Source organism: Lissotriton vulgaris, chromosome 9 (genome assembly GCF_964263255.1).
Source record: "Lissotriton vulgaris chromosome 9, aLisVul1.2, whole genome shotgun sequence".
NCBI classification, from domain to species: Eukaryota; Metazoa; Chordata; class Amphibia; order Caudata; family Salamandridae; genus Lissotriton; species Lissotriton vulgaris.
In genome coordinates, this window is record NC_141697.1 from 813,251,479 (window position 1) to 813,267,303 (window position 15,825).

Here is a 15,825-nt window from a genome sequence, read left to right on the forward strand (position 1 = left end):
TGCTGTAAACTCTGCAGCCAAAGAATGACACAAATCCACTGAGCTCACCATTGCCTATTGTTTTATCAAGAATTTATCTGTGACTAGTGCACAAAACCTCAACATTTTAATTTCAGTCAATGCCCATTGTTAGGTGTACTTTGAATAAAACCGCTTGCAATACAAAAAATACATAAGTACCTTGTCAGTGCCATCTCAGACTTCTGGTGAAATTTAAAACTACTTAGCCAAAGATATCACCGAAACATCTCAATGGTAATACTGGACCAGATTACACAGTAACCCATTATGCATGATCTGTATGTTCCTAACTTTAAACCGTTGTGTATATGCAAATAGATCAACCTCAACCTTAGACAAGAGTCAACTCCTCTAGATTCTACACGTTTAAAAGAAATACGAAAATAATTTATATTCGGTCCACTAACTAGACAGCATGGGGAATGCGGCCTAATGGCTAGGTTATAACATCAACATAACATGAGTGTTCACAAGGAATGTCGAAATTAAATGTTTGTAATTTTTTACGTTCTAGTCTTCAACTAAGGAAGAAAAGGTGGTCTAGTGGCTAAGCTGTCGAGCTGAGAACCTTGATTTGAATCCAGCTTGGCATTGACTGAAAATTGTGTAGATCTGGGAAATCACTTAATCACAGTGTGCCCAAAATGCAAATGTGTGAGATACTAGTGTAAGTAACTGTAACAAAATGATATAAGCCACCACTTGATAAAATCGATCTTGCATCATTTTCCTTCACCTCCGATAACGGGCAAAAGCTCTGTTGCTCTTGTGCTAGGTCCATGCTCTAGAAATACCAACATGTGCATGCTTTTACATTATCAACAGGTATTCAGCTTATTATATGTGGATCCCTCTTCCTTTTGAGCTGTTGGGAAGTCCATCTCATTTTGTGACAGCTAGAAATAAGCTCCCACGATTTTCTATATCCCGGTTTACTCTTCACACCTCAAGTCTACTTCTTAATGTCCGTGTAAACACTTTATTGGGCACATTGGTTGATTCCCCCACACACATCTTCTAGTTCCCCGGAAGCATGTTATTATACAATTAATGCTACTTACAATCAGAAAATACACTTTTCCAGTAAACCTTCAGTGCTTTCATTTCGGACATGCACAGGACTCGCTGGGTCCCAGCCATTTTGCAGACATTGGAAGCTCACAGGTCTGGTGGACACTCTCCGAGCTCCAGCAGTGCTCGGTATCTCGGGGGAATGCATTGGTGAAGACTAAAGATCTGGCTTTAATGTACTACTGCAGGAAAGAACAGACACGGACATTTGTCTTTTCCAAGCGTTAGCGCAGTACACCCGAACCTACTGGCCTCCCAAACGTGCGGTCTCGGTTCCCAGTGTGTGAAATGGTAACTCCACCAACAGGGTTTAGTTCTAGCCCCCACCCTCCCCAAAGTTCGGATCTAATTGTGCCCCTGGTGAGGGCTGAGGATCCAAGGAGAACGCCGAACAAAAAACACTGAGAAAGCGCTCGCAGTCAATACGGTTCTAGAACACTGGCTGAAAGTGACAGACAGAATAAACACCCTGACCTTTAACCCACAGAGGATGGAGTCGACTCGAACACAGTCCAACTAAGACCACATCCGTTCTCTCCCCCCACATTACATTCACAAGGAAAGAATTCTAAAAAAAATAATGCAACTGCTGAACGGAGCCAAAGCTTTTGAAAAACAACCGATTTATTTGCTGTAGCTACAAATCTTGACAAAGGCATGTAGAAAAAAATACATAACGCTATTACAGTTTCAAAAGCAGGATTCGAGGTTAATAACGGGATCTCGGAAGATCCCAGACAGCAACACCTGGTGGTAGTACAGGAGGCAGCGCCACCTGGTGCTAGAAGGGCAGAATTGCAACTGTCATGAGCAGAAGGTAATTGGATGGGCGAGATTCTAATGGTAGTAGCTGGAGGACGAGATTCTACATACTGCACACAAAGGACGGCTTGAAGGCCCGGTTAAGTTAGGGGGCCCTGATTTCAAGAAACCTCAGGAACAGGACAACAATTAAGCTTCACTGGGGAGCATTTCAAAGACTAGCATGGATTGAATGGATATTGTGCTGGGGGGGGGGGGGGGGGGGAGGCATATTCTTGTTGACAAAGGAGACTGATCACTTACGAACTCGCACTCCCCAAAGATCCAATGCAACAGCTCCTGGCTCATTCACATGTTTTGGTCATGCTTATGCCAACCACGCTTCCTTATCCTGGCATTCACTAACTCCAGCAAATAGGTGTGCGAAGGTGCATAGCTTTTGTCCCACAAACTCATGGAAATTTCAGAAAATTATGCTTTGAACCCATAGTGTCATTGCCTGCTGTTTTGTCAATTTTTCACGCAGGGGCAAATAAAAACATTTAAAAAAAGAGTCACGTGAGGTACTGTACGAGAAGAAAATACATCGCTGCAAACATTTTCTGTATAAAGGTGCCCCTTGCGAGCACAATTTACATAAAATGTGGTAATGTGACATTTTTGAGAAACTTTACAATTTTTGCAGGGTTTAAATCTTGCCCAGGCCTACCAAGGATGCATTGCGGATGCAAAAATGAGGGCTATGACGTAGCATCACTGAATGCCCAAACTTCTAGGAAGCAGCCAAGAGAGTTCAGGCACACTGACAGATGGATAGGCTAGGACAGCTAAAATGGTTGCCTGGGAGCCAGACACAAAATGCAAGACAATGTAACACGGATGAGACCGAGCTGGTTCTGTGTGTGTGAAACTGCATGTTTCATACAAAACATGTACTCCCTCACACTGTATTTATGGCCCCAAGGAATGTGTGCCCAGCACACTCTTCGTATACTGCTTGCACTCAACCTAGACCATTTTGAGAAATTCTGTTGCCAGCATTACCCCGTTTAGGTAGCTCTGCTGTAACCATTCTCTCTAATCAGTCCTTATACTTCGGAGACGAAGCCCACAGATGGACCCAGCTGTCCAGAAGAGGTATTTCGAAAAAGGACACATATGGTTTCCACATTTGCACAAAAAACGCTAGATGAGGCCTTCACGACTGGACAGATACTCCACACAAGACGTCAACGAGTATGTGCAGGGTGAATACCAGTCAATATAGTCAACAAAGTTAGCACACAAAACCATGGTTCCACTTCAGGCTGTCTTTGTACACTACGGATGAGACCACCAACATGACACTGCCTTAGGGACTGCCACCTCACAGACGCAGTGGGTGTCTATGTGATATGGTGAATACAAACCATGCCTGACCTAAGACTGCTGTCCGCCAACAGTACACAAGCTCCACTTTCCCACTGTCAGACCCAGACTATCTGATGGGGCTGTTAATGGCATACATAATTTGATAATTCAGTGCCTACCCCTTCCTGCACCCTAAAAATCCCAAGAAGAAAAGCCTATGTGGATGTCATCTGGATTGACTGGAAAATCTAAATGTAAAGAAAGTTTGTACTTTAGCTGTCCCTGCCGTTCCTCTACTGACCACAAAGAATACTTTCGGCAATTTTATGTCAATAACTTGCTCCTAGCCTAAACCTTTTGCACCAGTGATGGGAGGCTTCATAGAAACATAACTGCATGTTGCTATTTCCCATCAAGGCTAGGCCCAAGCCTTGGATATGGAGAAAACCTTTTGCTTTATTCTACCCATGAAGAAGAGGGAGCTGTACTGCCACTGCCCAGTGGAATAAAACCAATGTGGAGGGTGGCTAGAGTAGGTTAACCATCAAGGAGCCACAAGAAACTTGCAGCCCAGCAGGCTACAATCGACTAAAAAACAAGTGTTTAACAAGGGTCAAGGATCTAGAAAGAATATTCAAGAACTGCAAGGGAGGTGAGCTTCCATCACTTTCAACCTGGACTGTGCTCAGTCATACTGGAAATCAGTGGCGTAGCAAGGGAGGGGCAGTCCTGAGCACGAGTTTAGGGGAGGGTGGCCTCAACACCCACTCTTAACTGCGGCTGTCGGAGGCGGCAAACGCAGGAATCCGCAGCACCCTGCCCCGCTCTTCCATACGGCCGCCGCGGGGCGGCAAACGCAGGAACCCTCACAGGAGGCCAAAGGTCTAGCTACACCGCTGCATAACCAAAGTATTTCATTCTGGACTCTGAGCCTTGGGGTAACGTTTTGGGTGAGACAGTTTCCATGACTGCAGAACCGTTGGAACTACCTAAGTGACCCCTTATGAGTACAGATGTATCCCTTTTGAATTCATGACTGGGCTCTGATACTACAGTCATGTTCATGAACTTATGCCTGCCCCATGTCCCGTGGGTGCCTCTGCCAACCGAAAACCTGACCACGATCAGCACGTTTACAGATATAGACCTGTGACATGTGGTATGCCTGCAGGATGCACGTTGGATGCTAGAAGAAGTCCAGCACAGTAACCCTCCTGAACATATACTCCGGAGGCCAGCTGGGGCAGGAACTGGTCTCTTAATCTATGTCCTCTGCCCCTGGTGCTCAGGATCAGCGTGGTGGAGTTCGATCCCTCTGGTTTTCATTTGTCCGTTGACTAGGCCCCTGGCCTTTGACATTGTCAAAAAGGGTTGGGTGGTGAATAACGTCAAAATGATGCCCCTCCCCCACCCCCTTAAAAGATTCTGCGGATGCCCATGCTGGCAGAGGGGAGCCCAGAGGGAACCTGGCCTGGTTATTCGGCCTGGACGGTCGTTTGTGAGGTGGGGGCAGCAGCTTGTCCCTGTAATGGCACAGACGACATAAAAACGTCAGACTGGCATGTATCCCATAGACAAATGGATAGAGTGAGACGTGTAAAGCACCAATGTGCCAAACGGGCCCCTGAGAAGATCCCTGTGGCTTGCACACGGGAGGCAGCAGAGATGGTGCACATTCCTTACACCCGAGAAGTGAGCCGCAAGCTCCAGAATGTTCTCGATCGGGGAAGTGCGACTGAACCGACAACAGACAGATTTGTACGCGTGGGAAGGGGACAGTGAGTCTACAGCCCTGCCCAAGCCCCACCACAGCATAGTCACTCTGAGGCACTGAAAACCAACCGAGGATACTATTAAACCAGCGTAGCTCATAGAGACAAGTGAATGCTTAAAAACGTCTCTACAGTCCCCCATAGCGAAGCGAGTACCCTTAAAATAACGCCACATAAAAACGCATCTTAACCGCCCTCCACGTCCGTATTTTCAGTAGGAGGCCTCGTGTACGCACATTAATAGATAACCTATCTCGGAACCATGCGCGACCCTCACTGAGGAAGGGATTCTTGAGACAGGAGCATTCACTGATCAGAACACACAGCCCCCTCAGTGCATATCTCCGCCAGAGGTGCAGCTGCCGAGGAACAGCACGTAGTTTAACACTATCATTGCTTAATGGAGTGCGGTACCCGTGGGTGACACCCCCGCTCCCTCCGCCCCGCCGATCGGGCTTGAGCAGCTGGACTGCGGATCTGGCGGCCGCAATCTCCCTTACCCGCGCTAAATGAATAACTAGCCAGCTTCTAAAGCGAGGCTCCGCCCAGGCTTGCGTGATGCAGAGACGACTGGTCCTGTGAACCAGGCACCGAGGAAGACTGCAAGCGCCTCGAGGCTGCGTGTGCGCTCTACGATGGAAATGCACGCCTTACACAAATAAAAAAAACACACGCCTCTTCTTCCACGTCCATGTCGACTGCAGCGCTGGAGACTCTCGAACTAATCCTCTCGCCTGGCGTCGAAATATGGTTTTTATGTTATCCCGAGGGTTGCATGAACTACGGAGGATTGGATTTGACCTCAGCGGACATCCTAAAATGTGATCAAAACGGCCCCGCCTACTCTCACTCCGGAATCCGATTTTAATATTTTTGGTATGCTACAATGGATAAGGACCTCGGAATTTATTACCAGTGTGTATTTCGGGACTCTCTACGTTGACTGTGCGTCCCACGCATCGTAAAATGAACCTTTTTGGCCTTTTAAATGACAAAGTTCAGCATAATATCACATTTTAACGAACCATTACGACTGAAAACTGGGCCGGCTTCCGATGGGATTTGAGCCAGTAACGCTGCCTGCGCAACGCAGGTCAATGATTTGACATGTTTTATCAGTGATCGGACATTGTGCACTTCTGGCAGCAGCAGGCGCTGCACCTGCTGGGCTGTCCACAGAGCCCGCGCTCGCAGACGGACCCGGAGCCTCCTCGCTGCGGTAGTCCTCCATTATTGATCTGAGTCTGCAGAGCTCTGCCCCGGTCCCGCGCTCGGAGGCGCCCCGCCGGCCGGGGATGGGCTGAGGCACCCGGGGGTGGGCGAGGAGAGCCCCGGCTCGGAGCCGCGCAGCGCGCCCTGGTCTCGGTCGGTGGAGAGGAGGGCTCTGAGGAGAGGCGGCGGCATGTGATGCGGCTCGGCTGCCCCCTACCGCCCCCCGGCAGAGCTGCTGCTGCCGCCGCCAGAGCAGCTGCGGCAGCTGCAGGAGCCGACGCCCCCGGGCCGGGGCATGGGAGCCGGGGAGGCTCCAGGAGCCCGCAGCGGCGAGGACGGGGGCGCTCGACACATGGAGGGGCGCCGGAGCCCCGGGGAGCTGAGGCCGCCAGGAGCTCACAGGAGACGGGGAGCCGTGGACATGGGAGCTGAGACCCCTCCGGGGCGCCTGGCACGCTGAGCCTGTGACCGAGGCGCTGCAGGAGCACAGGGGGCAGACCCCAACCAGGTAATCACCGCTGCCTAGTGTGCCCGCCGCGGAGGGCACGCTCTGACACCAGCTAGAACCAAAGGGCTCTATGAGATGCACAGGAAGAGGAGCCCGCCGCTCCCTCTGTGCCCACCTGGGTATTCACGGGAGGTGGCACCGATGCGATGTCCTTACACCCACTCGAGGCAATGGGTCCAGCGCCGGCTGGCCGCCGCCACCACCACTGGGCCCACCAGAGGACTCAGGTATACTGCATCAGTGCACCCTTCAAACCGACCCACGGGCAGTGCGCATTTAAAACTCCCCAATGCCCTATGTGCAAATCATGGTGACCACGGCGTGTGCCATCTTGGCACCCCAATGCTCCCACCAGTCCTTAACCGGTGGTAAGTGTGCCCACCGGAGCGTGCCACTCCTGCACGCTCACTGTTCCCAACACTGGCCACCGCTGGGCAGGGAGACGACACAACTGCCCATTCCGCGCGTTTCCAGGGCACAGTGCTTGCCAGGGACCTTGTTATTACCCCGGGTGCTGGGCAGGCTGCATCGACCGAGTAGGGTCCGGGGCGCGGAGGATGGAACACTTCCGTAGTTTGACACTGGACGCCTTTGGGGTGTTACATAATGCGTTTTCTTCTAATAATTGATACAGGGTGATGGGTAGAGACATGAAGCCCGGAAATTTGTATGTTACCACCCTGCCTGCCCCCCTCGTCTGGAGACTGGCATGTGTCTAGAGTCGAGGAGCGGGAGGGTTATTGCTGGGGCTGCCAGTCTGCTATCTGAACGGTTTGTACCCTTTGGACGTGTCGTGGTTATTTGGCGAGGTGTGTTTGGTGCTCGTGTTGTTTATTGCATTTTGTGTGTGCCTGTACCGGTTCTTATTAAGCAGCGGGTTTGTGTAGTGTGTGTGTTATGGTGCAGGCGTGCACTGTAAGATGCTGCAGGCTGTTCATAGTGTAAAATGCTGCAGGCTGTTCATTGTGTAATCTGTGATGCCCGTCAGTCCTTCAGCTGCTACAAACAGCGGGGCCCCTGTCCATGCACTGCAGGGGGCCACAGCTGCCATGCTCGTCACCAGGTTCCTCCTGCCCTAGTGTCAAGGCTCCGCCCCTTCATGTGTTTGTTAAAGCACGACGGGGGTGCTTCTCCCATAGTCGTGTCATTGGTCCTCAGTTTAATCCTGTAACCACATATCCCAGCTGCGTGCCCAAAGCCCCCAGAGTGGGTATCAACGTGGTTGGTGCTTTTACATGTATATAGCCAGCAGGCTCTGTGCAGCCTCTAACCACAAAATAGACTGCGCATCTGCCCCGGGCATCTGGCTAATCTTTAAACCGCAGAGTCATAATAACAAATGCCAAACTACAAGTCCCAGGTTGCCGAGACTGACCGGGGCAGTAGACAGCCATAGTACTGAGACCGAGGCGGGCGGTGCTATCTGCAATGCTGGGTAGGCCGGTCCCGGGGGTGGGAGGGGGCTGCTTGGTCTTGAAGGTTATGTGTCCAGCAAGAGACACTTTAGAAGTGACCGCAGCCACCTGTGCTAAACAGGCCCTCACGGGAGGGCCACAAACCCACTGTACTGCCAATGGATCGGAGGCAAACTCGCCTCTCTCCATGCAGCTAGACCCCTTTACCTTGCGTGGCGTGGTCAGGGCCAGCCTCAAAACACTGAGGCAGCAAGCTCTGACCCACCCCCAGCAGAAGACGAGGGAGTGGGCCGACCTGACGTGCATACACGGCTCACGGTCCACCCACAATCGTTGCCAGCTGCACCGATACCCATGCTCACAGTCCACAACTCCCGCACAGCATCTCAAGTGTGCAAGAATACAATACATGCGAATATGTGTGCACAACTCCCATCCACCGCCAACCGTTTCCACAGAAACGGGGCACAGGACGTTTACCCGGCGGATCTTTCTCCCACGCCCGCAGATACACCACCATAACTGCTAATCTCAAGTTCACAACACAAACAAATTGAGAACCAGTCTGCACCCCGTGTGAATAACGTCAAAGAGGACATCAACATAACTCACCCAGGGAGGGGCACACAGAAGGTACTCCTGCTAGACCCCCAGACGCTCTAACCTACACCAATCACCAGATGCATCGGAACAGCACACGCGCGGCTGCATGCCGCAGACTCCCTCAAGGAGAGGCGGACGAGCCAACAAATTATCAGAGCGAGCCGAGCCGAGGGTCCGGCTTGGTTCCTAGAGCCTGTGCACGCGCCCAGCACTTACCACGTTTTCATACGTAACACAGAACGTCTCTTCGGAATACTAAAACGTGCAATGCATTTCTTTAACAGGTAGAAGCTTTGACATTACTACTTCACAATAAATCGCTGCGCAGACAGGTGCTTATTAAAAAGGATTGTTTTTCGACATGAAACGAGAAGCGCTCCTGTCCCGCCCCGGCGACAAGGCCATTAGTTAACTAAGTGACAAGTCAGCTGCAATGCGCCCCGTGTCTGGGACCCAGATTTTTATGGCTACAGCAACATTAATCTATTAAACACATGACGTGTTTGTTCAGCTCGCATTTGAAGGTGCTTTCATACGCGGTAGAGCAGAAAAAGGAGCATCTGCGGTAATAAAATACTTGCCCAAAATCACCCAATTTAGCGAAGTGGGGAAGCCATGATTAATCAAATATATAGGTTTCAACTTGTACAAATCAGCCACCAAATGAATACTCACGTGTCCCTCCTTTTTACCTCGAATGTCACTGCTTTGCTTTTAACGCCTTATGCATCAGGGTAAAGTGAGGAAGGTAGAAGCCACACCAAAGCTCGGCTCGTTTTGGGCTCGAGGTTCCACGAGGGCCTTGAGCTGAGCCAGAGCCAGGCATCCTGCACGAGCCTGGCGTAAGCTGCCAGTGGCTCGCACACCTCTTCCCTCAAGCAGGCTCTAAATCACACCGACACACACCCTGCCATATCGCTAAGCTCAGAAAGGTCGTCCTGATAAACAGCCCCATTCTTATCTACAGACAATATGGCTGCACAGGCATATACTATTCTCAGCGGCACGTGCACAGACGGCTCCTTCGGTCATAAATACGAACATGAATGACGCCGAGGACTTATTTACAAGCCATTTTACAGCTGCCCGAAAGAATATTCTCGAGTAGTTGGGCGGATGTGCCCTGGCAGGAAACCACTGTGAGCACAGGAGAACAGGCGGTGGCAATGAAGGGAGAGGGCACCGGAGGGCAGAGGTGGTGGGAACCGTGGAGGAATGAAAAGGAATGGCGAATATTTTTGCAGCTGGGGTATTAGCCTGCCTCCTGTCCACTGAAGGTATGGGAGGGGGTACTGTAAAAGCCTGGAGTGAAATGCCTGGTCCCTGGTTCAATGAGCCCGTATGTCAGTCAGGGAGCCGGCTGAACTCTCCCGAGGTATGGGAGCCTGAACAGGGCTTTTCGTTAATCAGCCATCCTGGCACAGCTACCCCAAAATCCACTCTGGCGCCAGTATAACCACAAACCATGGAGGTCCTCTGGAGGTCGGGCACCCTAGGGGTGCCAACCTTAGGGGCGTGGAGCCCACTACACTGCAGTAGTAGCAAGGAATGCTGAAACATCTGTTTGCATGGCAGTACTGGGCGGCACCACTACGTGAGCGTAAAGGCAGTGGCCTTGACGATCGAAGGCAATGACTGCTGCAGATAGAGGGCCCAACACTGGGGCTTCACCCAGACCTACCCCTCCCCCAAACACACCGTGTAAGAGGAGGGAACCAAGTGAGGGGGTGGGGCCTTGAGCCCAGCCCGGAGGGTGCTTCTGAGGGGGCGTGGCTACCTGGCAGCCAGTGCGCGCGAGCTACTCTAACAAGCCTTCAAAGGCGGCCGCTGATGTCCTGGACTCCTGGAGAGGATGCAAAGCTCAGATGAACATTAGCAGCGCTCACACAATGTGATTTGGACATGCCCTCTGCAGGGGGTTCCAACTCGCATGGTCTTCCACTTTGTGATCTAAACTCCTCACCGGGTTACCAAGTCAACGGGGTAGAGAACGTGTGAGTTGGTAGGTATGCAGAGATCGTGTGACGCCCGGACGCACAGTGGCACGCAGCGGAGGCAGAGAAACAAAAGAGAGCCTTTATCGTCCTCTGCCTCAGCTAGTGACATTTAAATGTGCAGAGGAGAGCAACGCGTGGAGCTCAGAGGTGGACCCCTTCACTGGTGGGCTGGGTCATGGTCCATCTACGATGAACACAAAGGACGTTCACTGTCCAGGCTTCACACACAGGGCGTGGAAAAGTAGGGCCCTGTGCTTCTTCCTGATCTGGCAAGGGTCTGACTTGCACTATTCTCCTTTCTGGCTCCTCAACTGGGCTCCAGTTGTACTGGGAGGAAGAGGCAACACAGAGCAAGCACATAACGTAATATGTGTATTTGTAAAGTGCACGCTCACTCACCCACAAGGGTATCTTGGTGCTGAATAACAGTAGTTTATTGTTACACAAATCAATTGTACTCATTTTATCGGCCTCAGATGGAAGGAAGGCTGAGTAGACCTGCCGGGATTTGAACCTGTGACCTTGAGGCCAAACACAGTCCCCTGAACTGGACACAATAGTCCACTGAGCCACCAGACCCACCCTTTCCAGCACATCTCCAGGATAAGCGCCCACCTGCTTGTGCAGACACTCCGATTTAGCGGTCTCTCCACCGTGGTGTCCACTGTTGACCAAGGCCAAAATGTTTGTCTGATTTACCTCTACACCGTATGCCTTAAGTACTCTGCCAGCTTTATTGTGAATACTACTGTTGTCTTGGTCCACTCACACATTTGTTTTTAGTTTCATGTACCATCTTTGCCTACTGGAGTATATTTTTGGTGTCCATTCCCCTCTTTGTGGCAGATACTTTGGAGTACATCTCTTCTCATGAATAGAGCAAGGGTGTCCTTGGATGGATGGATGGGGGGGAGTGGGAGTGGTAGTAAGCAAAGCTCCACTTATGGGAGACAAAGGACTTCACATACGATAACTAGATTTCACCCAGTGGGACAGAAATACCCTACACCCTCAATATACAACAGACTGACAGGAACCAAGCAGCATCCCTGTAATCAAGTGAAGAGGATTGTTGTTAATTGACCCTCTTTGCTCCAAGAGTATCTTCCTAGTCAACAACAGTCTAGGGATCGGCTGGTGAGCACTATAGTTTGTTTACTGGTGGTGTAGGGGTTCACAGACCCTGAGGAAAGAAGCGGAACCTAGAAACCAACACAAAAAATGTAAAAACTAAGGATGAGACAACAAGGCACAAAAAGCTTTGGACTTGCACCGTCACCCTCCAACTTTATTCCCTCTTCTAGATAAATTCTGCAGGGCTCGTCTTGCATGTTGCATTCATCTGGAGTACTCGGCCCATTTGACGCAATACTTCTTATGAAGCCCCACCAGGCAGTAATCGGCACAGTGATTACACAATATCAGATTTTAGGTCTGGCCAAGAGACACCTTAATATGCATCACTACCCTGATGTAATAAAACACACATAAAAATATATACATATTCAGGTACACGCAAGGGCTTTGGGTGACCTGCCCCAGCCATTGGTCTGGTCAACTGTTATTCATATTGTTGTTCCAGCTACAGGGAATAACTTCTTGGGCTAATGGGTGAGCCCAATTCCCACACTGGCTCTTTTGTACAGGCAGTGATGATAGGTCCCTGATCATATGTGCACAGCTGCCTAAAAAGAAGTTCACTTCAGTGCCAGGGCTGGTGGTTCAATATTTTACCTTGTCAGAGCTTTTTTCTTCCATTTTCTTTAATTGTTTTAGACCCACTCGTCTCTTTAAACTATTTATTCAAATTACATGAATTCAAAGCCAATAGTACCTTTACAAATAAGAATCAAAGTGTTCAATAAAGTGTATTAAAACTAAAAGGGTTTATATATCTGTTCTAAGTACATCTCCCTCCTAGAAAACTGTCTGGGTCCAACTGGAATGGCGTGGCAAGGAAAAAACCGATGGATTTAACCCAGATCTGTGACAGGGAGAATGTTTGATTTGTTCAGAATTCCGTCCATCACCTGTTCTTAATACATGTTGCCCTAAGTGTGAAGGGTATGCCCAGATGTGGGTCCTGTGTTCACTATGCTACCAGATTCAAGCTATTCAGAAAAGGGGGTGGTGATGGACAGAGTATCTGAATTAAGCAGAACACTCCTACCCAGTCAAAAGATCAGGGCTTGATCCATCACCGTTTTTTAGCTCACTGCACCATCCCAGCTCAGAACCTGGCTACATGCAAATTAGTCTGTCCCTGGCCCAGTGCTTCATGGGAACAGGGCAGACCAAACTACCAAGCCAATTCCTATACTGGGAAGGAAACAAACTTCCGGGGACCGGTTTCTGGCATTTTAGCCGTCTTCGGCCCGGCTTGCTTGAATCCTGATGGTGCAGTGAGCAAGGGACTCACATCTAAGTATACCCTTCCACGCTTATGGTGGACAAAACAATTCAGAAAAGGGGGTGGTGATGGACAGAGTATCTGAATTAAGCAGATCACTCCTACCCAGTCCAAAGATCAGGGCTTGATCCATCACCGTTTTTTAGCTCACTGCACCATCCCAGCTCAGAACCTGGCTACATGCAAATTAGTCTGTCCCTGGCCCAGTGCATCATGGGAACAGGGCAGATCAAACTACCAAGCCAATTCTTATACTGGGAAGGAAACAAGCTTCTGGGGACCGGTTTCTGGCATTTCAGCCGTCTTCGGCCTGGCTTGCTTGAATCCTGATGGTGCAGTGAGCAAGGGACTCACATCTAAGTATACCCTTCCACGCTAATGTGGGTCCTGTGTTCACTATGCTACCAGATTCAAGCTAGCATGGTTGATGAGGGGTGGCACACCAAAACCGGCCAAAGGACTCTTGTTTCTGGTCCATAGAAGACCTGGCAGTTCGGGCTGGACTGTTCCCATGGGGAGCAGGGTAAAGACTGATTTGCATATGGCTGGATCTAAACTGGAATGGCATTGTGGGCAAAAAAAACATGGATTTAACCCATATCTGTGACTGGGGTTAATGTTGGATTTGTTCAGCATTCCATCCGTCTGTTCTGTTTGCATTCTTATGAAACACAGCATGCATTCTATTACAATTGTACATGATGGTTATTCTTTAATTAAAATAAACATGTATTGCAAGTATTTACCCACCATGTTTATGCAGAGGTAGGCATGCTTACTATTTTTGCAGCATAGGTGTACAATAAAAATACAATAACCATGGCATCTATTAGCCTTGCCAGTGCTGGTTTCTGCTGCTTCTACCTTCCTTCAAGCACCGCAACATTCACACAGACTACCTACATCCATAGATGTGAGCCTGCCATTACCCAGATAGGCATGGCCTTGGCATGTTGTAAACAAGTACCATCCAAGCATGGAACTGAAACACAGCGAAACCAGTTATCTGTCTGGTGCAGAGGTGCAAAGAAAATGACAGGTTGGGCGTTCGTAGCCATGGTAACCAAACTAAGCACCATCATTTTCGACCATCCCTTCATAGGATCAATATCCTAGCTATTGGCCTCCCACTCGCAGTGATTATTAAGGAGCGGCGGTCACTGACGTTTAGAGAGAGAAAAAAAAGTAATGCCAGTTGTGTGGCTTGGCTCCTTCTGGCGGCTGTCATGGGTAGAAGTATAGGGACGGGAGGGGAAGGAGGAAGTAACAGAGCGGAGGTATGGAGAACATGAAAGTGAGGAGTAGCTCCGCCGCCCTCACTCCCCCAGAACTGACCTTGAACCCAGAGCTTGTGTGGCACTGAAAGTGCCTGAGAAGCCATGGGAAGCCAGAGGGATAATTTGGGCAAAATTACCTGTGCCTATCCGGCGTGCTCTTGATCTCAATAGCCCTTCAATTTCAAAATCTTCCTCATTCCGTAAAGTGTGCCGACGCTGGGTCCCTTCTGGTCTCTAAAGCAGACCATATGGATAGGAGCACAAGGACGCAACAAGGGAATAACCAAAGCAACATGTGCAGGTGACCAGCAAAGAGAATCACGGTAACATAAGAAAACAAATTATGGGAAAAATTAAAATGAGAAGGGAGAAAGGAATGGGAAAAGAAAACAATTATGGGAAACCGATATGAAGAGGAAAAAAGCCATAACAGATGAAACAGGAATGGTGTCTACTTACAGAGACAGAAAAAATGCAATGAATGTAAGGAAGCCAGGTATATAAACATTTAAGTTAGACAAAAAAAGATGGGTACCAAGTTTATTTCACTTTTCTCTAATTTATATTATGTTGTGCTCACACGGCCAGAAAGTGGCATCATATCACCTCGTTAACAAAAGGGAAGGAGTTAGTTGAGCAAAGACAACCAAGTCCAGCAGATTAAGAACCAGTAAATATTGAACAGATTGCTTGGGAGTAAAGTGCTTCAAGGTATTTGCTTGACTTTTCAAGAGTGGACCTGATGGTAAGGACAACAGGGAGAGTTTTCAACACAAAGACACCTTCCTAGAGTAGGGTTCCCAACAAAAAATGTTTTACCCAATTGATGGGACAGATTGTTTACTGATGAACCAACTATGGGCATTAGTAGGGCCTCAAAGAGACGAGGAAGAAAGGCAAAGATACTGGATCTCTGGCTTCTTCTACAAAAAGTAGCCAATTGGACCACGTGGCAAACTAGGCTTTGACTTGCCCTTAAAGGAAGGGCTAGGTGTGCTGTGGAGCTACACAATATACTTACTCCCAGCACAGCCAAGCCATCCAGCCTTTCGTTTTATACAAAGCGGTACAAAAGGGGGTGTTGAGGGACAGAGCATCTGAACCAATCAAACACTCACACCCAGTCAACAGATCTGGGTTTAATCCATCACCGTTCTTTAGCCCACTCTGCCACCCCAGTTCAGACATGGCCATATGCAAATCAGTCTGACCCTGTGCCTCATGCGAACAGTCCAGCCCGAACTGCCAAGCCATGCCCTCCCTGGACCGGAAACAAGCTTCAGAGGACCGGTTTCTGGCATTATAGCCGTCTTAAGCCAGGCTTGCTTGAATCCAGTGGCAAAGTGAGCAAGGGACTCACATCTGAGCATACCCTGACAACTTATGGCGAACAAAGCGGTGCAAAAGGGGGAAGGCATGGCTTGGCA

At 49.5% G+C, this 15,825-nt stretch overlaps 2 protein-coding genes across 3 annotated transcripts in view; one reads left to right on the forward strand and one right to left on the reverse strand.

Annotated features, from left to right (window-relative positions):
* Positions 1 to 15,825, reverse strand: part of PC (pyruvate carboxylase) — a 2,223,386-nt gene that overhangs the window by 325,509 nt on the left and 1,882,052 nt on the right. The window lies entirely within an intron of this gene.
* LOC147692294 (leucine-rich repeat and fibronectin type-III domain-containing protein 4-like) overlaps positions 6,167 to 15,825 on the forward strand; it is a 42,085-nt gene continuing 32,426 nt past the window's right edge. Inside the window, exon 1 of the mRNA XM_086938547.1 lies at positions 6,167 to 6,696. The gene's annotated coding sequence lies outside the window, so the exon portion shown is untranslated. The remainder of the gene's footprint in view (positions 6,697 to 15,825) is intronic.